Source organism: Coregonus clupeaformis, chromosome 28 (genome assembly GCF_020615455.1).
Source record: "Coregonus clupeaformis isolate EN_2021a chromosome 28, ASM2061545v1, whole genome shotgun sequence".
Lineage (NCBI taxonomy): Eukaryota > Metazoa > Chordata > Actinopteri > Salmoniformes > Salmonidae > Coregonus > Coregonus clupeaformis.
The window spans coordinates 15,183,541-15,207,389 of NC_059219.1; the positions used below are offsets into that span (position 1 = coordinate 15,183,541).

The 23,849-nt window shown below is 43.2% G+C and overlaps 2 long non-coding RNA genes across 2 annotated transcripts; both read left to right on the forward strand.

Annotated features, from left to right (window-relative positions):
* The first annotated feature begins 2,237 nt into the window (after nt 1–2,237).
* Nucleotides 2,238–5,497, forward strand: LOC123482090. The gene is made up of 3 exons (XR_006657533.1): nt 2,238–2,509; nt 4,631–4,906; nt 5,249–5,497. It is a non-coding gene; the product is annotated as an uncharacterized LOC123482090 (long non-coding RNA).
* A 226-nt stretch (nt 5,498–5,723) lies between these two features.
* Nucleotides 5,724–6,661, forward strand: LOC123482115. The gene is made up of 3 exons (XR_006657548.1): nt 5,724–5,778; nt 6,056–6,084; nt 6,484–6,661. It is a non-coding gene; the product is annotated as an uncharacterized LOC123482115 (long non-coding RNA).
* Nucleotides 6,662–23,849: the final 17,188 nt, after the last annotated feature.

The following is a 23,849-nucleotide window of genomic DNA, read 5'->3' on the forward strand; positions in this document are numbered from 1 at the left end:
AAATTGGACCAATTTTAGCATTTTTTGCATATCATGATCAAATCATATATAAGGGACTTTGTTGCGCTTCAAATTAATTTTAGATACTTTCAGATGATTTGGACATGATATGTGAAAAATGCTGATGAACCATAAGTCAGATTGACTCCAGATTTGGTATATAGACTCAATACATTTTCCTCTATAAAAGGAAATGTTGCATTCAAAGTCGGCCATGCTACACCACTAAATGGCACCATATCACACCTGGGCAATAACAACTTAACCGATGGACATGAGGCCATGAAATTTGGTATGTAAACCTTATGTACATGTCCTTAGAAGCTTTGTGAATATAAAGTCACTGCAACCTTAGATGGCTGCACCAGACCAGTTGGTGGCACTATAGATGTAATTTGCACCTATATACTAGAGCAAAATATATTGATCAAGTGGACTTTGTCTCATACAAATTAATGTTAGATTTAAATTATGGAGAGGAACAATATGAAATATTGTGAAAATAACACAGAAAATATTTCACAAAGCTTAACATAAACCATTAGTCAAATTGTCCCCAGAATGTGTATATAAACTCAATACATTAGGTAATGACTTTAAGAATGATTACCTGCTGCATTCAGCAACCTACAGCACTAGACATACTTCACTTGCATCATCCTTGTGGTATTGAGAGATAAACATGGTAATGTATCACTGGTTGCACATAAAGGAAGAGACTGTAGTCCCTACATGATAGAGTGCTGGCTTTGTTATCCAACTGATCTTGTGTCCTTTCCGTCGTACTGTGAACCCCATTATTTGCTGCTCACAGCTATATTTTGTAAATGTAATTTTGTTTTGTGTTTTGTGCATATGTTCTTGTTTTAAAAGCCCATACCGGCTGGGCACCAATTGCTGAAATCAAATAAATAAATCCATCAAAACGTAGACCTTTCACTGTCACCAAGTAAGCATTTCACTGTAATGTCTGCACCTGTTGTATTCGGCGCATGTGACCAATAAAATTTGATTTGATTTGATTTGATTTGACCTAGTAAAGTATTTAATCTACACTGTAGTTCTTTGAGTAATACTGACACCTTGTGGTGTTATATGGTCCCCTCTACGTTTGGTTTGACTGTATTTGACTCCTCCCCTCACTGAGAACGCACACACTAAACCTTTCCATTCACAGGGGACATTTCGGGAAGGTAATATATAGTGTAAAGTGATACTTTGATTTCATTGAATAGCGTCCAAAATTTTCTATGTTGACCAATATTATGTTTGATTTACTAAAGAATTGACCAAATTCAAACATTGAATTGAACATTGAAATGCTTGGGTTACCACTCTAAATGGAAAACAACACAGCTTCCTTATTTTTAACACCATAAAATATTCAAGTTTGGTCATATGTGTTATGACACAGTAAGGCCTTTCATCTTAACATCTATCCATATTATGCAAATTATTTTAGACAGGATGTACAGGGTTTGGTTTTGCTAACCGAAGACCCCTCTTATTTGACTTGATTGAATCAAAGCTATTGATACATCAGGAGACATGGAAACAGCTACAGTTGTTTCTCTCACCATGGCAGTACTCTCAGGTAAGACTTTTAAAGTATTCACAGTAAGGCACAGAAACTTGGCTTTCAGAGACAGACAAAAGTCAAAAGAAGGGAAAAGGACAGAAGTGCAGGAGACATTATAAAAAGTTTTGTAGAAATGTTTAAAGATTTGACAGCCAAAGTTTATTTTGCTTACTGACGAATGTATAAATCACATATTAACACTTTCAATATAACCAATACTCGTCTCCAATTAAACCTATAGGGGGTAGGAATTGTTCTTCAATATTGACCATTATGTACCAAACTTCAATAACATATGTACCATTTCAGTTATAATGTTCATTTTTCATGATACAGTACAACAAAGTTATAGAATACATTTTCCATGATACATTACAATTGCATGACTATTACAGTTGGCATTTCATGAATTGCTATCAGTCTTGTTTGATAAATGTTTTATATATTTGCTAAGTGGCATACAGGATAAGATCACCCTCTGTATGACTTACTGTGTAACTGCAATTTGGTTCACAATATGATAATGAAAAAAAGGGGGGGAACATTGACATCCTTTTTAATACTGTGTAATATAGATAGGTTGATTGCTACTTAAATCTTTATTTGTCTCAGGTTTCTGTCATGGAGAATTGTTACCAGCCGGACCCCTGAATGGAGCATTAGGAGAGAATATTACATTTAATGTAACCCTAAGCCCCCCAGAACCACCTAAAACAGTCACCTGGAATTTTGTTGGAGACACTATAATAATTCTATCTGGTGGCACTGAAACTGTATTTGGTGATTACAAAGGCAGGATCACCCTGTCTAAAACTACTGGATCTCTGGAGCTCAGGAATCTGTCCCTGGATGACAGTGGAGAATACACAGTGAATATTAATACTGCTGCAGATGTATCACTGAAAAAAACTACTAGACTGAAAGTATTTGGTAAGTACACTGTGTTGCTGTATTCCATACCCTTTCATTTTTCAGCATTCCTTAGCAGTCACATTGTACCTTTGATATGGAGTTTTTAATTCAGAAGGTTTTCTTATGTAATTACTGTAACATGATACTGATACATCATCCTTAAAGTGATAGTTAGTGCCAAAGTTATACATTCTACCATTAGAAAAAAAGAGGTCAAACAAGGCCCTTTGACATCAAGTCAGAGTTTATTTGTCACATACACAGATTAGCAGATGTTAAAGCAGGTGCAGCGAAATGCTTGAGTTTCTAGCTCCAGACATGTATTGTCATTAAATTATTGATCAAAAGGAGTATAAGATCAGTAGACCAGACCACACAGTTCTCACAGATATTTTTCAGTTTTTCTTATCATCACTGATGAAGAGCATGTGTGTGTGTGAGGATTTTATTTTGACACCACTGAAAATGAAAATGATCGTAGAAGAAATAAGATCATTATGGTCAGCTTGTGATGAATCGCTCCCATTACATTACTGCCAAATGGTTTGAAATGGGCTGGACAGTTACTGGTTCCAACTACATTTAGTTACTACTGAGCACTTTTGCTGTACATGGTCTTCACTCTGAAATTCTCTATAATTGATGTAAGATGTTTTCAAATGAAGCCAAGCACTGTATTTGGCTTTGAATAACATTTAATTGTCTGCTTAGCAAAAAGGAAGTTATTGTTTTTTTTTCTCTGATGTGATGCTAACTTCCAATGACAGTGACATATTAGTGGAGTTCAATTGCTCTGTCAGTCTGTCATGCTCCTCCTCTGGCTCCTCCCCCTTCTCTTACCGCTGGCTGAATAGCAGCTCTGAGGTCACAGCCGGTGATGGAGTTCAGGTTAGAGATGGGAACAGCACCCTCACCATAGTCAGAGTGACCCGGTATGACCAAGGGCCATACACGTGTATTGTGTCCAACCCCATCAGCAGTGTCCCCAGCCAGAATGTAACCCTCACCATCAGCTGTGAGTCTCTAACCTGCATGTCTTATAACTTTCTTAGTTTACTGCTTGTGGATGAACCCATTCATATAACCTTTGTTTACAGTGTAGTTCATGTATTCATCTTCATAGTGCTTCTTGCAGAGCCTACTAGTGTACACTTCATCTGCTAAGAAATAACAAGACTCAACATCATATAAATACACCCACTACAATATATTCTGGTATTGAACATGGTGCTTTAACTTTATATCAAGTCTAACGAGATATTATCCCTGTTCTATATGGCACTAACTTATTATGCTTTGGAGTAGCGTTGTCGTCCTGTGGCTTACATTTCTACTGAATCAAGCCTGTTTTGGTGGATGATTGCTGGTGATGGAATAACTAAACTAGATAGATGCATTCTAATGTTGATAACATTGATATAACGTGGATGGGTCATTTCAACATGGTGTAGATTATTGCTGTTTTGGTTGACATACCTTCTTAAATGCTGGAGTTTGACAAGGACCATTCATTACAGATGGGCCAGATAGAACCACAATGAACATCACCCCTCCAGAGTCCTTTGTAATGTCTTCAAGTACACTTTTTATTTTCCTTCCATTTTGTACAAACATTTGGACAGCTAGCCTGTTCTATATGTAGCAGAGCAGAGTCTCATTCAATAGAGACAGTGTCTATGACACATGAGAAGAGAGACCTATGAGTGGCATGTGAGACTACAAAGCAGATGACATTGGATTATTAGCTGATACTGTGCACTGTACTGTATATTGGCAAATACAAGTATAGCGTTGGTTGTCAGGATTTTGTGGCTGTCTCTTAGAAGGACAGTCTCTGGTGGAACATTCTAGAGTTTAGAAGGTCATGCAGTGAGGAAAGAGTAAACCACAATGCATTATGTAATTGAACTTTAATCATTCAATGGCCTTGTAAATATTGTCCATCTTTACAGAAAAATGATTAAGATGCTGTATGGGCAAAGTAGTATTTTTGCAGTATGATTTTCTTTCTGTCAAGTGTCGACACCTATTATATAAGTAACTAATCATTTTTCATGCACAAACTTTACCATGTTGCTTGTCATTGTTTATTTCACGTGATTATGATTAATATAACCATCATTTTTACTCCTTTCACAGAAAGAATATCTAATGTTAACATCCCTAATCCCACAAACCTGCCAATTATCGAGGGGAACTATGTCACCTTAACCTGTGATGCTTCTGGCTCCATCAGTCCCAGAGAGTGGATGAAGGCTGGTCAGCCTCTGTCTCCTAGTGACAATATTTTATTCTCTGAGGATAATAAGACAGCATCTATCAACCCTGTGAAGAGAACCGACAGTGGGATTTACATGTGTCGAGTCAGCAACCCTATCAACTCTGATAATGCCAAATATAATCTGACTGTAAACTGTAAGTACTCTGCTATTAGCCTGGGGTTATGTCTATACACCATTTCTGTGTTTTAACTCCTTTTGTATTCAAATCTGACAAATGTAAATGCTTAGAGAAGATATAGTGTTCATTCTATTATAAAACGGGTCGTTTGGATCCTGGATGCTGATGGGCTGAAACAGCATTCCAGCCATGTGTATATCAGACAATATACCACGGCTATACATTTGCAGTGTATTAAACAGAATACATAATTTATGAATGAGACTCATTAAGACCCATTAACCATCCTGACCCCAACATCATGCTGATTACAAACACATGGCTACCTTATATTGGAACTGGTGATATGTGTTACAGATGGACCTGATGGTATAGAAATCAAGGGTCCAACTGAAATAGAAGTAGGACAGAAGTTTACATTGACCTGCTCTGCTGACTCCATACCGACTGCTAGTTACACCTGGATGCACAATGGGACAAAGATACCTGGACATTCACCTGAGCTCATTTAAGGGAAGAATGAATACTTTGACAGTGGGAATTACACCTGTACAGCAACAAATTATGTCACTGGGAACAACACATCTGCGGTCCATGAACTGTCAGTAAAAGGTAAAGTTAGCAGAAGCTTTTAAGACAATATGAACATAGTAGGTGTCTTTATTGTATTGTAACTGTCACCCAGATGCACTGTAATGTGCAGTACTGATTGTTCACTGTGTGTAGCCTTTCTCTCATCTCTGTATGGTTCTCTCTCTGGTCTCTGCAGCGGTGGGCTCTCTAACTCCAGGACTGTCTACTGTTGCCATCACTGGGATTGTGATTGCAGTATTGATGGTTGTGGGAGTGGCGGTTGGTGTTGCAGTGTTCTTCATCAAGAAAAATGGGTGAGTTAAGAAACGTATCATAAAGATGGAACCTAGACATTTTAATATGTTAATATTTGTAAACTTATTTAAAATTTATTTTCATTTCATTTAAAAAGTGTATTTTCTATCACTGCAGGTAGTGGAAAATATAGACTCCATTTTCACATTGATCAAAGTTGGTCACTAAGAGGGCCTGGGTTTATTTTAAAAAGCTGTTAATAAAAACACTGTAGCATTATATTCTTACAACTTTCTAAACAGCAACCTTTCAATTTGTATTTCTTGTTGTATATAGAACCAATGCTGACCCAATACATCGAAGAGGTAAGCATATATCTATCTTAAAGGCCGTCATAATTAATAATGTCTTTCAAAGCTTTGCTTACTCCACATTTACATTCATATTTTAGTCATTTAGCAAATGCTCATATCCAGAGTGACTTACAGTTTCCACAAAGAACTGAAATGGAATCAGACAGCAGAAAAACACCATTATATAAAACAAGCATATATTTTGGGTTCTGATGGGGTACAACAGTTGAACTAAACTCATGAGGCATTTATAAGTAATATTCTTCAAGAATCAATGGGTACGTATCATTAAATTATCAATCCAAAAATGGATGTAGCATCGGCTGATTGTCCCATTCATCCTGTAACAATGCTTATGCAGACAAGATAGCAGCATTTATACAACCCCCTCTATTTGTGCATCTCCTACAGGCTCTAAACAACCTGCATATGAGAACCCATCACCTGTGTATGAGAACCCATCACCTGTGTATGAGAACACAAGACAAAATACATCTCCACCTCTACCCCTGACAGTAAGTAAGCCCTGGTCACCTGGGATGTCTGTGCACGTCTGTATTCTACTACAGTCTTACTGTAATAAACAAGATCAATTTGCTTAACAAGAAAAAGTTATGTATGCAAAGACTGTTTGCCAATGACAGCTATTCAGTCTCTGGCCTATTTAAGTTATTCATTAACATATGATCGCTGTAAAAATACTTTGAAGTTTCATATTTTGTCATGGCAACTATTGGAGTGGCTGTTGACTTCTATGTAATTAATACCTTTTTTAATTCAAGCTTTATCCCAAATAATGAACTGCAGGACTTCAAGAGTACCTATGATACTAGGATAAAGGTAAGTTTGTGCTAGACCACATGGCACCATGTGACTGTAAGTATGTGTCTGTGCATGTCTGTATTCTATTACAGTCTTACTTAACAGGATGCACAGTGTGAAAAAATACTGTATGCAAAGTCTGCTTGCCTATGATAGTGTAATGCAGGCAGTTTCGTTTTTTTACTCAATGCCGTTATCAGTGTCTGGCCTATTCAGGTTATTCATTAACATATGACAGCTGTAAAAGCTTAAGATTTGGTTTAGATTTTTTGTCATGACAACTGTTGGTGTGGCTGTTGCCTTCTATCTAATGCAATTTTGTATTAATTTAATTTATCCCAAAATGATGAAATGCAGGATTTCAACAATACCTATGATACTAGGATAAAGGTAAGTTTGCGTCAGACCACACGGCACCATGTGACTGTAATACTGTAAAAACAATTGATTTATGTGTTATATGTTCAATGAAATTCATGCCGTATTATAGCTGATAAATGGAAGTTAAAGTTCCTGTCTTTTCTCCCTCACCTTAAATCTAACAGTAAAAGAAGTCAATGGAAAATACCTCCATTCAACCACCATTCTCCAGTTCCATCATCAACACATATAAAACCTGCATGATAACACCCAGTGTGGATCTGTAATATAATGTACATAATCAATACATTTATCTTATGTTTGATCGTCTGCTTTACTTTATTCATATTGAAAACCAAAACCTTGTTAAAAAAGTAGATAACAACGATACTGTAACTGATCAAAGCATGTGGAGGATGTAATGTTAACAATATCATGTAAATAGTCAAGTATTTACAGAACACTGTATTGTGAAGTGTGGAGCCAAAAAGGCAACGAAGCTGGAGTACTTTATTGCTATATAAATGATGTAAAAACAGAATTAATAATAAAGATTACTTTTCTCCATCAACTTTGTTGTTCTTTGTGTCAAGTGTGACCAGTAATATGTTGATGTGACCTGATGACATTCAGTTAATTAATTAATTCAAAGCTGGGTGTTGGTTCTACAGTGAGGTCAGTTTTAGAGAAGGAGTTTAAAGCACATGTGTTTATTATATGGAATACATAATCTCAAATGAATATAAATTGTACATAATTTACCATTGGGGAATACCCCAAGACCAAAGTCCACTATGTTTATCAGTCAAAGCCTGCAAAGCAATAGAGGGCAACATCGTTATCATGCTCAGTAAAGGTAAAACCCCACACAGCTTCCTTATTAGTGTTAGTGTAGGTGGAGTTTGTGTTCCAGAAGTGAAGTATTCTCATTTGTTCCTCCATTCAGTGATGTAACTCATGAATGCATGTAACATTTCTTCCTCATATCAGGTGTTATTTTATAACACTCTTATTGTAGCCTTGTCTTCTATATTTATTTGTGGAAGAGATGGAAGACGCAGCATTAATTTCTCTCACCATTGCAATACTCTCAGGAGCGATTTAAAGGGGCAAACTGCAGTTGAAACAATAACAAAGCACAATCCCCGCCCCTATTTTGATAAAAAGCTGAGGGATAGCGCTGGAGAAATGCAACTACTCTGAAATTCCTAAACAGAGCTATGGACGCAAGGACTGACCATCCATGATATCAAAACGATATCTTTAGGATATATAGTGTTTAGGTACATTTACTTTGTTTACAAACATTGGAGTAAAACATGCTTTTGGGTTCTGATGAGGTACAACAGTTGAACTAAGCTCATGATGCATTTATAAGTTATATTCTTCAAGAATCAATAGATACATATCATTAATTTATAAGTCCAAAAATAGATGTAGCAACTAAGAATTCTAGCTGTATATGAAGGTGCACAAATGTATGTAAAATAGCCAATGTCTGTCCAGTGAGCCTAGTCTGGTTGTTGACCTTTCACCATGTAGTTCCTGTAGTCATCTTGATAGTACTTCCTGTAGTGCCTGCCTGCTACTGGAAGCTTCATCTGCTTAGAAATAACAAGATTCAATACCATATAACCCATCATAACTGGGTGGTTCAAGCCCTGAATGCTGATTGGCTGTCACCCGTGGAATATCAGACCGTATACCACAGGTATGACAAAACATTTATTTTTACTGCTCTAATTAAGTTGGTAACCAGTTTATAATAACAATAAGGCACCTCGGGGGTTTGTGGTATATGGGCAATATACCATGGCTAAGGGCTGTATCCAGGAACTCCATGTTGCATCGTCCCTAAGAACAGCCCTTAGCCGTGGTATATTTGCCATATATCAAAAACCCCCGAGGTGCCTTAATGCTTAATTATACTCTGGTATTGGATATGGTTCTGTCATTAATTTGCTTTGGAATAGTTGTTTTCTTCATGTGGATTACATTTCTAATGAATCAAGCCTTCCTACAGTTGATGGCAGATGCTGGTGAGGGGGTAAATCAACTAGATCCACACTGAGTATACAAAACATTAAGAACACTTGCTCTTTCCATGACATAGACTGACCAGGTGAATCCAGGTGAAAGCTATGATCCCTTATTGATGTCACTTGTTATATCCACTTCAATCAGTGTAAATCAAATCGAATCAAGTCAAGCTTTATTTATACAGCACATATCAGACATAGAATGCAACGCAATGTTCTTTACAGATGTATTTATTTTTTTAACTATGAAAATAAAAAACAAAAGAACGACACAAACTGAACAACTAAAAAGCACCCTAAGGAAAAGCTAAGCTAAATACAGTGGGGAAAAAAAGTATTTAGTCAGCCACCAATTGTGCAGGTTCTCCCACTTAAAAAGATGAGAGAGGCCTGTAATTTTCATCATAGGTACACGTCAACTATGACAGACAAATTCAGAAAATAAAATCCAGAAAATCACATTGTAGGATTTTTAATGAATTTATTTGCAAATTATGGTGGACAATAAGTATTTGGTCACCTACAAACAAGCAAGATTTCTGGCTCTCACAGACCTGTAACTTCTTCTTTAAGAGGCTCCTCTGTCCTCCACTCGTTACCTGTATTAATGGCACCTGTTTGAACTTGTTATCAGTATAAAAGACACCTGTCCACAACCTCAAACAGTCACACTCCAAACTCCACTATGGCCAAGACCAAAGAGCTGTCAAAGGACACCAGAAACAAAATTGTAGACCTGCACCAGGCTGGGAAGACTGAATCTGCAATAGGTAAGCAGCTTGGTTTGAAGAAATCAACTGTGGGAGCAATTATTAGGAAATGGAAGACACTGATAATGTCCCTCGATCTGGGGCTCTCACGCAAGATCTCACCCCGTGGGGTCAAAATGATCACAAGAACGGTGAGCAAAAATCCCAGAACCACACGGGGGGACCTAGTGAATGACCTGCAGAGAGCTGGGACCAAAGTAACAAAGCCTACCATCAGTAACACACTACGCCGCCAGGGACTCAAATGCCAGACGTGTCCCCCTGCTTAAGCCAGTACATGTCCAGGCCCGTCTGAAGTTTGCTAGAGTGCATTTGGATGATCCAGAAGATCATTGGGAGAATGTCATATGGTCAGATGAAACCAAAATATAACTTTTTGGTAAAAACTCAACTCATCATGTTTGGAGGACAAAGAATGCTGAGTTGCATCCAAAGAACACCATACCTACTGTGAAGCATGGGGGTGGAAACATCATGCTTTGGGACTGTTTTTCTGCAAAGGGACCAGGACGACTGATCCGTGTAAAGGAAAGAATGAATGGGGCCATGTATCGTGAGATTTTGAGTGAAAACCTCCTTCCATCAGCAAGGCCATTGAAGATGAAACGTGGCTGGGTCTTTCAGCATGACAATGATCCCAAACACACCGCCCGGGCAACGAAGGAGTGGCTTCGTAAGAAGCATTTCAAGGTCCTGGAGTGGCCTAGCTAGTCTCCAGATCTCAACCCCCATAGAAAATCTTTGGAGGGAGTTGAAAGTCCGTGTTGCCCAGCGACAGCCCCAAAACATCACTACTCTAGAGGAGATCTGCATGGAGGAATGGGCCAAAATACCAGCAACAGTGTGTGAAAACCTTGTGAAGACTTACAGAAAACGTTTGACCTGTGTCATTGCCAACAAAGGGTATATAACAAAGTATTGAGAAACTTTTGTTTTTGACCAAATACTTATTTTCCACCATAATTTGCAAATAAATTCATAAAAAATCCTACAATGTGATTTTCTGTATTTTTTTTCCTCATTTTGTCTGTCATAGTTGACGTGTACCTATGATGAAAATTACAGGCCTCTCTCATCTTTTTAAGTGGGAGAACTTGCACAATTTGTGGCTGACTAAATAATTTTTTCCCCCACTGTATGTATATATACATATATACTGTATGTGTGTATGTCTGTGTGCTAAGGTGCAGAGAAACAGAGCAGGTGGTCAGTCCAGTTCAACTGTTCAGTGGTCAGATGGCTTGTAGATAGAAACTGTCTCTGAGCCTGTTGGTATCAGACCTCATGCTCCTATAGAGTCTGCCCAACGGTAAGGGAGAGAACAGCTCGTGGCTGGGGTGTGTGGGTTGTTTGATTATGCATGCCTTTCTCAGGCACCGTTTCGAGTATATGTCCTGGATGGGTGGGAGCACGGTCCCAGTGATGTACTGGGCCATCTTCACCACCCGCTGGAGGGCCTTGCGGTCTAGGACGGATGCAATTCCCATACCAGGCCGTGATGCAACCGGTCAGGATGCTCTCGATGGTGCAGCGGTAGTATTTGGAGAGGACCTGGGGCGGGATGATTAATTTCTTCAGCCGCTGTTGCATCCTCTTGACAAGAGTGGTGATGTTGTTGGTCCAAGTCCTCTGTGGCGGTCTGGAAGGGAGATATAAAAGGAAACATTAGGAACACATAACATTAAAGGGCTCCCGAGTGGCGCAGCGGTCTAAGGCACTGCATCTCAGTCACTACAGACCCCCTGGTTCGATTCCAGGCTGTATCACAACCGGCCGTGATTGGGAGTCCCATAGGGCGGCGCACAATTGGCCTAGCGTCGTCCGGGTTTGGCTGGTGTAGGCCGTCATTGTAAATAAGAATTTGTTCTTAACTGACTTGCCTAGTTAAATAAAGGTAAAATAAAAACGTGCAAACATGACAAAGTAGTGCCAGGTGACTATTACAGGGAATGGGCTTAACATAAAGAAACTAAGGAGGCTGCCAGGACTAAACATAATGAAGGGGTATTATCAAACTGAGGACAATGCTATACAAAGAGATATAACAGAGGGCAAAGTTAAGGCAGCATATGCATATAGTATTTACTTATGTACAACAAGGGTAATAAATAGGCAATTTCTTTCTCATATCACACAGAAAGGAAAGTGGCCGTCCCATGGCATCACTAAGAATGAACCATCACTAGTGTTCAGGGAGAAGCATTCTGTTTATATGGGGAAACAGAGGAGTGAAAAGGGTAGGATAAGTTATTAAGGGAGTGGGAACAGGTGTGGAGGGAAGAGGCGTGGCCTAGGTTAATTGGAAGCAATCGGAGTCCTGTAGGGGTGCCAGAGGCGGAAGGCATGGGGTTGGCATGCTGGCCACCAGAGGGCGTCTTGGAGGTTGAACACTTGTTACAGGAGAGGAACCCGAAGAGCGTGGCACGCTGGCCACTGGAGAGGGAAGGCCCTGAGGTGGCACGCTGGCCACTGGAGAGGGAAGGACCTAGGGTGGCATGCTGGCCACTGGAGAGGGAAGGCCCTGAGGTGGCAAGCTAGCAACTAGAGAGGGAGGGCTCTGGGGTGGCACGCTGGCCACTGGAAGAGGGCTTGGAGGGGCTGGTGCACTGACCACAGGATGGGGGCTTGGAGGACCCAGAGGCTGAAGCTGAATGGGATGTGTGATTGGCGGGGGTAATGTCCGCTTTACTAGCTGATGAAAGAGGTCGCCATTTTGCTGCAGGCTTGTGTTGATATGATCATTGCTTGTAGGACATTTTAAGACAACGTTAAATACTGTTGTTGCTCAAGCAGAAGACAAAATAACAACATTTATACAACACCTCTATTTGTGTATAGAAGAACCTATTACATTTTACATGGGGGCGTCGTTAGAGTTATTTAAGATACTCTTCGAAGGGATAGGGTTTCAGATGTTTTCGAAAGATGGGCAGGGACTTTAGGGGAAAGCTTGATCCACCATTAGGGTGTCAGGACAGAGAAGAGCTTTGACTGGGCTGAGCAGGAGCTGCCCTCCCATAGGGGTGGGAGGGCCAAGAGACCAGAGGTGGAGGAACGGAGTGCTCGGGTTGGGATGTAGGGTTTGAGCATAGCCTGAAGCTAAGGAGGGTCAGTTCCCCTTGCTGCTCTGTAGGCAAGCACCAAGGTCCTGAAGAGGATGCGAGCTTCAACTGGAAGCCAGTGGAGTGTGGGGGAAGGAGAAGAGTAGTTGTGTGTCATCCGCATTGCAATGATAGATGAGATAGATGTGAGGATATGACAGAGCCAAGTGACTTGATGTAAAGAGAAAAAAGTAGAAGTCCTAGAACCGAACCCTGGGGGACCCCAGTAGTGAGAGCACGTGGTCCGGAAATAGATCCTCTCCTCATCATCTGGTAGAAGTGACCTGCCAGGTAGGATGCAATCCAGGAGTGTGCAGAACCTGAGACGCCCAACCCTGAGAGGGTGGAGACGAGGATCTGATGGTTCACGGTGTCGAAGGCAGTGGATAGATCTAGGAAGATGAGAACAGAGAAGAGACATCAGCTTTGGCAGAGCGGAGAGCCTCTGTGACATAGAGGAGAGCGGACTCAGTTGAGTGAACCACCTTGAAGCCAGACTGGTTAGGGTCAAGAAGATTGTTCTGAGAGAGATAACGGGAGAGTTGGTCAAAGACAGCATGCTCAAGTGTTTTGGAACATCTTGATGTCAGAGGGGACACAACCGGTGGTCAGGGATTAGTTGATGAGGGATGTGAGGATTGGTAGAAGGTCTGCAGAGATGGTCTGGAGAAGGTTGGAGGGGATGGGGTCAAGTGGGAAGGTTGCTCAAGCAATCACAGGATTTCATCTGGAGAGGGAGGGGAGAAAGAGGTCAAGGCGTATGGTAGATATGTGTGATTGGGACCAGTGGACTCAGTATGCTGAGTGAAAGAGGAGCGGATGTCATCAACAAAATCAATCTCTTCCTCTACCACTGACAGTAATTAAGACTTGGTCACCCAACCAAAACTGCAAGGATGACTTTGTTTTATCAAGATACTGTAATCCTTTCTACTGCAGCTTTTTTGAAAGATACAGTATCATGGAGAACTGCAAAGGTATTGCTACTGCTCTCAATAACATTGCTGCCCTAAACATTTCAGGCGCTATCGACAAAGGTCAGCGGGAAAAGTTGTGATGTACTACTTTCTGGAGGATGAATCAGACGATGAGGAAATCCCTGATTTAGGTAAAAACATGTTTATTGCACCAGACATTGTAGAGTTGTCTGATGACAGTGACGGGGAAGAAACGGCGATCAACAGTGTTGTTGATCCACTTAGCAAGATGTGGATGGGTGTTATAGCATTTAAATCACATAACCGATCAATTTAGACAAGTGTGTCTGGGTAAACGTCATCAAATATTTATAAAATATTTTTTTCTGGACACTTTCTGTTTTTGATATTGATACCATTTCACTCTACCGTTTACACCTTCTGTATTCTGTGCATGTGACAAATAAACATTGATTTATTTGATATAGTAGGTGTTTACCAGAGACGGTAATGTGAAGAACAACATGACCTGCACTGAAGTCAGATTAGGATATAGGTCAAGGACTAGATAAAGTGTATTTTAATCTGAAGGTTTTCCTTATTGTAGGCTACTGCTTTTACCACTTTTAGTCTTGAAATCTTTGGTTGTTTACTACACTACTCACTCTGTTTAGCACATGGCCTCACATGTGAATCCTTAAAGAGATGGGTGGGGCAGGCTTAAGAGGGTGCGAACTATGCTGAATGGGTGTAGACAAAGAAGAGCTCTCCAGTGTACCAAAACATTCAAGGGACATTTTCTCAAAAGTGGGTCTACAAGTTTATCAACTTTAAAAGCAGAATTACTTTCCCATTGTTCCTCAACTGCAGTTTATGATATACAATTTTCTAGCTCTGAGTCGCTACTTTTATCCAATGTAAAAAATACAATTTCAAATGTTGCTACATAAGACCGAATTGAGGCGGTGAGTTACATATACACTGAGTGCACAAAACATTATGGACACCTGCTTTTTCCATGACTAACAGACCAGGTGAATCTAACTGAAAGCTATGATCCCTTATTGATGTCACTTGTTAAATCCACTTCAATCAGTATACACTACTGTTCAAAAGTTTGGGGTCAAGCAATTTGTTGTCCATTAAAATAATATCAAATTAGGGCCTCCCAGTGGCGCAGTGGTCTAAGGCACTGCATTGCAGTGCTAGCTGTGACACTAGAGATCCTGGTTCGAGTCCAGGCTCTGTTGCAGCTGGCTGCGACCGGGAGACCCATGGGGCGACACACAATTGGCCCAGCGTCGTCCCGTCCAGTGTAGGTGAAGGTTTGGCCGGCAGGGATGTTCTTGACCCATCGCGCACTAGTGATTCCTGTGGCGGGCCGGGCGCAGTGCGTGCTGACTTGGTCGCCATGTGCGACACATTGGTGCAGCTGGCTTCCGGGTTAAGCGGACAAGCGAGCCTGGTTCGAGTCCAGGGTCTGTCGCAGCCGGCTGCAACCGGGAGCCCCATGGGGCGACGTACAATTGGCCCAGCGTCGTCCCGCCAGGGTAGGGGAGGGTTTGGCCGGCAGGGATGTTCTTGTCCCATCGCGCACTAGCAACTCCTATGGCGGGCCGGGCACAGTGCATGCTGACTCGTTCGCCAGGTGCGACACATTGGTGCGGCTGGCTTCCGTGTTAAGTGGACACTGTGCGGCTCGGTTGGGTTGTGTTTCGGAGGACGCACGACTCTCGACCTTCGCCTCTCCCATGTCCATACGGGAGTTGCAGCGATGGGACAAGACTGTAACTACCAATTGGATACCTTCTAGGCAGTGTTGCAAAGAAAAAGCCATTTCTCAGACTTGCCAATAAAAATAAAAGATTAAGATGGGCAAAAGAACACAGACACTGGACTTTTTCTTTGCAACTCTGCCTAGAAGATCAGCATCCCGGAGTCGCCTCTTCACTGTTGACGTTGAGACTGGTGTTTTGCGGGTACTATTTAATAAAGCTGCCAGTTGAGGACCTGTGAGGCGTCTGTTTCTCAAACTAGACACTCTAATGTATTTGTCCTCTTGCTCTGTTGTGCACCGGGGCCTCCCACTACTCTTTCTATTCTGGTTAGAGCCAGTTTGCACTGTTCTGTGAAACAGGTTAAAGAAGGATTTAAATGATGTATGGTAGTAGTTGCCAGGCGGCAGTGGCGGCTCCTGAAAAAATTCTCAGGGGGGGCAATTTTTCTGATGATTTAGGTGACCTACACACATTTTAAAAAAGATATGTCCAGCAACAACATGAAGACAGGGGCAGCATATAAGTCAATACCAGAAGCATTTATTGACTGATCTCAAAAGTGTTGGCTTACCAGGGTTGGTGGAGCCCTCAGTTTCATCTTTGCCTCGCAAAGCTAACTCAAACACTCCGCAAAACTTCACACACTGGATTAGCCGGCTGAGGATGTGGCGGTTCTTGCTAATGTCGTAGTAAATATATTTGTTATTGTCAGCTTCCTGCCTCCTGTTTGTCTCCGGGCCTCTAGAGGTCATCTGTGTTCCCCTCTGCCTTAGTTCTTCCTCGTGTGTGTCAGCTTCCTGCCTCCTGTTTGTCTCCGGGCCTCTAGAGGTCATCTGTGTTCCCCTCTGCCTTAGTTCTTCCTCGTGTGTCCTAATTAGCTTGATCCAGGTCACCTGTGCCTTGTTTCCCCTTGTGTATTTTAGCTGTGTGTTTTCCCCTTGTTTCTCACTTGGTTATTGAGTCCTGGCTATGTGTCTCCTGCTTTGTTCCACCGTGTCTTTCCAAGTAAGGTTTTCTAAGTTATCTTTAGTTTGTTTTTCTCCTCGGGGAGTTATTTTGTTTTGCCTCCTGTTTTGTTAATATACCTCTTTCTGAGAAGAACTTTTGTTGGACTATTTTTGAAGTGCAAGGAACCTTTGTTTTTACATTAAATCTACTTGCCTGGAGTATTGCCTTGGGTGTTTCATTTGGGTCCTACTACACCTCCTCTGTGGCTAAGGGGTATTACCCCAGCTCTCCACATCTGAGACCGGAGTTCAAGCCCAGCATTGTGACAGAATAACCAAGTCAATCATGGACCCAGAAACACTCAGTTCCCAGGACCTGTTGGCGGTGATCACTCGACATGAGGCTTCTTTCCAGCGCCATGAAGCCGTTCTCAGCCGACAAGAGGAGCTGATGGCTAGACATTCTCAACTCCTGGCCGAAATGATGAGTTCCCTTCACCAGCTCTTTGAACGCCTCCTTGGTCCTCTCCCTTCCCCCAGGTCACCTCCCAGTGACGACAGGCCTTCTCGGTTGGCGGAGCCCCGACTACCACCTCCCAAGCCCTTTTCTGGGGATCCAAGCTCTTGCCAGGGTTTCCCTCACCCAATGCTCCCTCACCTTCGAGCTCCAACCCTCAAGTTTTCCCACAGACCGTTCCAAGATTGCCTACATCATTACCCTTCTTTCAGACAAGGCGCTCGCCTGGGCCTCTGCGGTGTGGCAGTCCCAGGAGGCCTGTTGTGACTCCCACGCTGCATTTGTAGAAGAGTTCAAGCGGGTGTTCGATCATCCTGTCAGTGGGCGGGAGGCTTCCAAGCGCCTACTGTCTCTCCGTCAGGGCCCCCGAAGCACGGCAGATTTCGCCATTGATTTTCGGACCATAGCAGCAAGGAGCGGATGGAATGATGAAGCGCTGAGGGTCTGCTTTCAGGAGGGTTATCTGAGCCCCTTCAAGATGAGTTAGCCACCCGAGAACCAGCTGGAGATCTCGAGTCCTCATAGCCTTGGCCATCCGCCTGGACAATCGTCTAAGAGAGCGGAGAACGGCTCGCCGCCAGGTGTCTCAGTCCCAAGTTCCTCGGAGCAGTTCTGTTTCTCCTGTTTGGACTCCGTCATTCAGAGCTTCCCGGCTCCTGAACTGGTCCAGGATTCCCGGAGAGCATGCAGTTAGGCCGTTCCAGGCTTTCTCCCAACGAAAGGGAACGTCGCATGAGGGAGCGTCGGTGCCTCTACTGGCGGGGTTGCCGGCCACTTCCGCTCCACTTGCCCCGAGCTTTGGGAAACGCCAGTCCCCGCCCAGCTACAGGAGGGCTGTGATGGGGAGAATTAGAGCTCCTCCTACTAACGCTGTCCTGGCTATTCCAGCCACTCTGTCCTGGGAGGGCCACCAGCATCGGGTCCAGGCTATGATCGATTCCGGTGCCGCAGGTGATTTCCTGGATGTAACCTTGGCTAAGGAACTTAAGATCCCTACCCAACTACTTCCTCATCCCCAGGCAGTTACAGCCTTAGATGGCAGACCTCTGGAACCAGGAAAGGTTACAGAGGCGACTCAGTCCCTGCGACTTACCATCTCTCAACACCAGCAGGAGGAAACCTTCTATCTCATTGACTCTCCCGAGTATCCTATAATCCTGGGTCACCCTTGGCTATGCAGACATAATCCCCAGATCGACTGGTCTACTGGCACCATTCTAGGCTGGGGTCCCACTTGCCAACTCACATGCATGCTTAAGAGTCCCTCAGCCCCCTAGTACCCAGTTTCAAGAGTCTGTTGACGTCTCCCTAGTCCCCAGTGTTTACCATCGGTTCAAGGCTGTGTTCAGCAAGGCCCGGGCTACTTCCTTACCGCCTCATCGCACGTATGACTGTGCCATTGATCTACTCCCTGGGTGCTGCCCTCCCAGAGGTCGGATCTTTTCCTTGTCCTCCCCGAGCACGCAGCTATGGACACCTACATTAAGGAGTCCTTGGCAGCCGGCCTCATCCATGCCTCTACCTTCCCGGCTGGGGCGGGCTTCTTTTTTGTTGAAAAGAAGGACGGGGGTCTTAGGCCTTGTATTGATTACCGGGGACTCAACAAGATCACGGTTCGGAATCGATACCCTCTTCCTCTCATGGCCACTGCTTTTGAGCTGCTTCAAGGGGCTTCCATTTTTACTAAACTGGATCTCCGCAATGCTTACCATCTCGTGCGGATCCGGCAAGGTGACGAATGGAAGACGGCGTTCAACACGCCCACGGGGCACTATGAATATCGGGTGATGCCGTTCGGGCTCACCAATGCCCCCGCAGTATTCCAAGACCTGATTAATGATGTTCTCCGGGATATCAATCAATCAATTTTATTTTATATAGCCCTTCTTACATCAGCTAATATCTCGAAGTGCTGTACAGAAACCCAGCCTAAAACCCCAAACAGCTAGTAATGCAGGTGTAGAAGCACGGTGGCTAGGAAAAACTCCCTAGAAAGGCAAAACCTAGGAAGAAACCTAGAGAGGAACCAGGCTATGAGGGGTGGCCAGTCCTCTTCTGGCTGTGCCGGGTGGAGATTATAACAGAACCATGCCAAGATGTTCAAAAATGTTCATAAGTGACAAGCATGGTCAAATAATAATCAGGAATAAATCTCAGTTGGCTTTTTCATAGCCGATCATTAGAGTTTAAAACAGCAGGTCTGGGACAGGTAGGGGTTCCATAACCGCAGGCAGAACAGTTTAAACTGGAATAGCAGCAAGGCCAGGCGGACTGGGGACAGCAAGGAGTCACCACGGCCGGTAGTCCCGACGTATGGTCCTAGGGCTCAGGTCTCTCAGTTGGCTTTTCATAGCCGATCATTTAGAGTTGAAAACAGCAGGTCTGGGACAGGTAGGGGTTTCGTAGCCGCAGGCAGAACAGTTGAAACTGGAATAGCAGCAAGGCCAGGCGGACTGGGGACAGCAAGGTGTCATCATGCCCGGTAGTCCTGACGTATGGTCCTAGGGCTCAGGTTCTCAGAGAGAAAGAGAGAACGAGAGAATTAGAGAGAGCATACTTAAATTCACACAGGACACTGGATAAGACAGGAGAAGTACTCCAGGTATAACCAACTAACCCCCAGCCCCGACACATAAACTACTGCAGCATAAATACTGGGAGGCTGAGACAGGAGCGGTCCGGAGACACTGTGGCCCCATCCGAAGAAACCCCGGACAGGGCCAAACAGGAAGGATATAACCCCACCCACTCCGCCAAAGCACAGCCCCGCACCACTAGAGGGATATCCCCAACCACCAACTTACAATCCTGAGACAAGGCCAGTATAGCCCACAGAGGTCTCCACCACAGCACAAACCAAGGGGGGGGCGCCAACCCAGACAGGAAGATCACGTCAGTAACTCAACCCCACTCAAGTGACGCACCCCTCCCAGGGACGGCATGAAAGAGCACCAGCAAGCCAGTGACTCAGCCCCTGCAACAGGGTTAGAGGCAGAGAACCCCAGTGGAGAGGGGAACCGGCCCGGCAGAGACAGCAAGGGCTGTTCGTTGCTCCAGCCTTTCCGTTCACCTTCACACTCCTGGGCCAGACTACACTCAATCATATGACCTACTGAAGAGATAAGTCTTCAGTAAAGACTTAAAGGTTGAGACCGAGTCTGCGTCTCTCACATGGGTAGGCAGACTGTTCCATAAAAATGGAGATCTATAGGAGAAAGCCCTGCCTCCCGCTGTTTGCTTAGAAATTCTAGGGACAATTAGGAGGCCTGCGTCTTGTGACCGTAGCGTACGTATTGGTATGTACGGCAGGACCAACTCAGAAAGATAGGTAGGAGCAAGCCCATGTAACGCTTTATAGGTTAACAGTAAAACCTTGAAATCAGCCCTTGCCTTAACAGGAAGCCAGTGTAGGGAAGCTAGCACTGGAGTAATATGATCAAATTTCTTGGTTCTAGTCAGGATTCTAGCAGCCGTATTTAGCACTAACTGAAGTTTATTTAGTGCTTTATCCGGGTAGCCGGAAAATAGAGCATTGCAGTAGTCTAATCTAGAAGTAACAAATGCATGGATTAATTTTTCTGCATCATTTTTGGACAGAAAATTTCTGATTTTTGCAATGTTACGTAGATGGAAAAAAGCTGTCCTTGAAACAGTCTTGATATGTTCGTCAAAAGAGAGATCAGGGTCAAGAGTAACGCCTAGGTCCTTCACAGTTTTATTTGAGACGACTTTACAACCATCAAGATGAATTGTCAGATTTAACAGAAGATCTCTTTGTTTCTTGGGACCTAGAACAAGCATCTCTGTTTTGTCCGAGTTTAAAAGTAAAAAGTTTTCAGCCATCCACTTCCTTATGTCTGAAACACAGGCTTCTAGCGAGGGCAATTTTGGGGCTTCACCATGCTTCATTGAAATGTACAGCTGTGTGTCATCCGCATAGCAGTGAAAGTTAACATTATGTTTTCGAATAACATCCCCAAGAGGTAAAATATATAGTGAAAACAATAGTGGTCCTAAAACGGAACCTTGAGGAACACCGAAATGTACAGTTGATTTGTCGGAGGACAGACCATTCACAGAGACAAACTGATATCTTTCCGACAGGTAGGATCTAAACCAGGCCAGAACTTGTCCGTGTAGACCAATTTGGGTTTCCAGTCTCTCCAAAAGAATGTGGTGATCGATGGTGTCAAAGGCAGCACTAAGGTCTAGTAGCACGAGGACAGATGCAGAGCCTCGGTCTGACGCCATTAAAAGGTCATTTACCACCTTCACAAGTGCAGTCTCAGTGCTATGATGGGGTCTAAAACCAGACTGAAGCATTTCGTATACATTGTTTGTCTTCAGAAAGGCAGTGAGGTTGCTGCGCAACAGCTTTTTCTAAAATTTTTGAGAGGAATGGAAGATTCGATAAGGCCGATAGTTTTTTATATTTTCCGGGTCAAGGTTTGGCTTTTTCAAGAGAGGCTTTATCACTGCCACTTTTAGTGAGTTTGGTACACATCCGGTGGATAGAGAGCTGTTTATTATGTTCAACATAGGAGGGCCAAGCACAGGAAGCAGCTCCTTCAGCAGTTTAGTAGGAATAGGATCCAGTATGCAGCTTGAAGGTTTAGAGGCCATGATTATTTTCATCATTGTGTCAAGAGATATAGTACTAAAACACTTAAGTGTCTCTCCCGATCCCAGGCCCTCGCAGAGTCTGGCAGATCCAGGACAGCTAAGCCCTGGAGGAATACGCGGATTCAAAGAGGAGTCCGTAATTTGCTTTCTAATGGTCATGATCTTTTCCTCAAAGAAGTTCATGAATTTATCACTGCTGAAGTGAAAACCATCCTCTCTTGGGGAATGCTGCTTTTAGTTAGCTTTGCAACAGTATCAAAAATAAATTTTGGATTGTTCTTATTTTCCTCTATTAATTTGGAAAAGTAGGATGATCGAGCAGCAGTGAGGGCTCTTCGGTACTGCACGGTACTGTCTTTCCAAGCTAGTCGGAAGACTTCCAGTTTGGTGTGGCGCCATTCCGTTCCAATTTCCTGGAAGCTTGCTTCAAAGCTCGGGTATTTTCTGTATACCAGGGAGCTAGTTTCTTATGACAAATGTTTTTCGTTTTTAGGGGTGCAACTGCATCTAGGGTATTGCGCAAGGTTAAATTGAGTTCCTCAGTTAAGTGGTTAACTGATTTTTGTCCTCTGACGTCCTTGGGTAGGCAGAAGGAGTCTGGAAGGGCATCAATGAATTTTTGTGTTGTCTGAGAATTTATAGCACGACTTTTGATGCTCCTTGGTTGGGGTCTGAGCAGATTATTTGTTGCGATTGCAAACGTAATAAAATGGTGGTCCGATAGTCCAGGATTTTGTGGAAAAACATTAAGATCTACAACATTTATTCCATGGGACAAAACTAGGTCCAGAGTATGACTGTGGCAGTGAGTAGGTCCAGAGACATGTTGGACAAAACCCACTGAGTCGATAATGGCTCCGAAAGACTTTTGGAGTGGGTCTGTGGACTTCTCCATGTGAATATTAAAATCACCAAAAATTAGAATATGATCTGCTATGACTACAAGGTCTGATAGGAATTCAGGAAACTCAGAGAGGAACGCTGTATATGGCCCAGGAGGCCTGTAAACAGTAGCTATAAAAAGTGATTGAGTAGGCTGCATAGATTTCATGACTAGAAGCTCGAAAGATGAAAACGTCATTTTTTTTTGTAAATTGAAATTTGCTATCGTAAATGTTAGCAACACCTCCGCCTTTACGGGATGCACGGGGAATATGGTCACTAGTGTAACCAGGAGGTGAGGCCTCATTTAACACAGCAAATTCATCAGGCTTAAGCCATGTTTCAGTCAGGCCAATCACATCAAGATTATGATCAGTGATTAGTTCATTGACTATGACTGCCTTTGAAGTGAGGGATCTAACATTAAGTAACCCTATTTTGAGATGTGAGGTATCACGATCTCTTTCAATAATGGCAGGAATGGAGGAGGTCTTTATCCTAATAAGATTGCTAGGTGAACACCACCATGTTTAGTTTTGCCCAACCTAGGTCGAGGCACAGACACAGTCTCAATGGGTATGGCTGAGCTGACTACACTGACTATGCTATTGGCAGACTCCACTAAGCTGGCAGGTTGGCTAACAGCCTGCTGCCTGGCCTGCACCCTATTTCACTGTGGGGCTAGAGGAGTTAGAGCCCTATCTATGTTGGTAGATAAGAGGAGAGCACCCCTCCAGTTAGGATGGAGTCCGTCACTCCTCAGCAGGTCAGGCTTGATCCTGTTTGTGGGTGAGTCCCAGAAAGAGGGCCAATTATCCACAAATGTTATCTTTTGGGAGGGGCAGAAAACAGTTTTCAACCAGCGATTGAGTGCTGAGACTCTGCTGTAGAGCTCGTCACTTCCCCTAACTGGGAGGGGGCCAGAGACAATTACTCGATGCCGACACATCTTTCTAGCTGATTTACACGCTGAAGCTATGTTGCACTTGGTGACCTCTGACTGTTTCATCCTAACATCGTT